Here is a 1,685-nt window from a genome sequence, read left to right as displayed (position 1 = left end):
TGGACAAGGGCAGATTAAGTGAATTTGTGTCCCCAGTAGTTATGCCCTGTGGCTGCATTTAGACTATTTGAACTTAATCGCCTGAATTATCTTCATTGCTTGGGTAGCTGCACCCATCGTCTCCTGTGAGTCACATCCCTGGCCCTTAGGTCTGTGGGTGGGTGAGGGCTTAGGTGGAGATGGCGTGGTGTTTGTTCTGGATTTCACTGTAATCCAGAGCAGTATATGACCAAGGTTTTATGGAGATATGTGAGTTCCAGTTATGGAACCAAGTCTGAAGTGGTCAGGTGGGCCTTGGGTGAACCAGAGGGCCTTTGCTCATCTGGGGGTGGGGGCCCAGCTCTAGTTGATTGATACCTTGGGAGGAATGTCGTGTATTTTTTCCAAATGTAAGATTGTCACATTTTCCATTCTCATGGCAACTCATTGGCTGGCTGGACTGGGGAGTAAACGTGGCCCAAGGCTTTGGGTGTCAGTGTTCCCATTTATAAATTGAGGATGGTACCACCTTTCACAGGGCTGTTAGGAGATCAGATCAGAAAACAGCAGGCCTGGCCCGCCACACTGGACCTGGCCGCAGGAATCCAGCGGGTGAATGTCAGCTACCTGTGTTCTGTTGCTACTGGTGATTCCCGGGCTTCAGAGGTTGTGATCTTGGTCCATTTGGGACCCTTCACCCATATGATTAAAAGGAATCACGGGGTTATGCAGGCCTTTTAAATTTGGTTGTCAAGGAGGTAATATTAAGGGTTTTTGTATATTAGAAAAAGAGAACTAACTACCCCACTCCCCAACATCATGACTTTGAAAATGTTAGTGGAAAATTAAATTTCAGCAAAAACGAGTGAACTAATGTAAATGAAAAATTTTAAGTAATCCAAAGTATAAACACGATGCTAATCGTCAAGGTGGTGTGGGGCGGCCTGATTGGGGAACACCATGGTTCTACCGTTTCTCTCGCCACATCCGGGTCAGCATGGTAGGCGCCAGGTCTCTGCAGGACTCGTCCCCAGCCCGCGGCTCCCCGCTGCGGGGGGCAGCAGGAAGGGCGGGAGCGCGGGGCTCCGAGGGCACCAAGGTCAAGGGGAGGGCGAGCTGCGTCGCCATCCCTCCGAGCCGAGGACTGTGGGGGACCCTACGCGCCCCAGCTCGGCAGCCCGGGTTCTGCCGCTTCCAGCCGGGCGATCTTGGTTTGCGAGACTTGTTCGGACCTACTCCCCTCTTTGGGGAAATGGAGCGGCCGAGACTGTCAATGCTGGGATTGGGGGCGCCGGAAGGAGAGAGACTGCGGCCTAACAGGGCGGAAGGTATGCCCGGGGCCTCTCAGCCTAGGGCAGGAACGTCGTTCAGTCAGGCAACGCTCCGCAGGGCCCAGGCTCGCGCGGGTTCTAAAATGAGGACAAAGCCCGCCCGGATCTAGCGTGCGCGCGCCGACGTAGCCAATAGGACGCCGGCGCAGGGTTGAGTGACGGACGGGCACAGCCAGTGAGCATGCCTCTTGTTGCGAGGTGGCCGCCCCGGCTCCGGCATTATAAAGAGCGCCACGAGTCGGCATTGTCAGGCGGCGGTACCGTGCGGGCCTAAGCAAGTCTTTTGGGCGGTGGGTTCCGTGCAGCGGTGGTCGAGGAGGAGCGCGCGAAGTTGCGGCAGCTCCGTTGGCGGAGGGAGGGGAGACCGGGCAGGGC

This window comes from Myotis brandtii, unplaced genomic scaffold (genome assembly GCF_000412655.1).
Source record: "Myotis brandtii unplaced genomic scaffold, ASM41265v1 scaffold208, whole genome shotgun sequence".
Lineage (NCBI taxonomy): Eukaryota > Metazoa > Chordata > Mammalia > Chiroptera > Vespertilionidae > Myotis > Myotis brandtii.
This window is presented reverse-complemented; position numbering follows the sequence as displayed.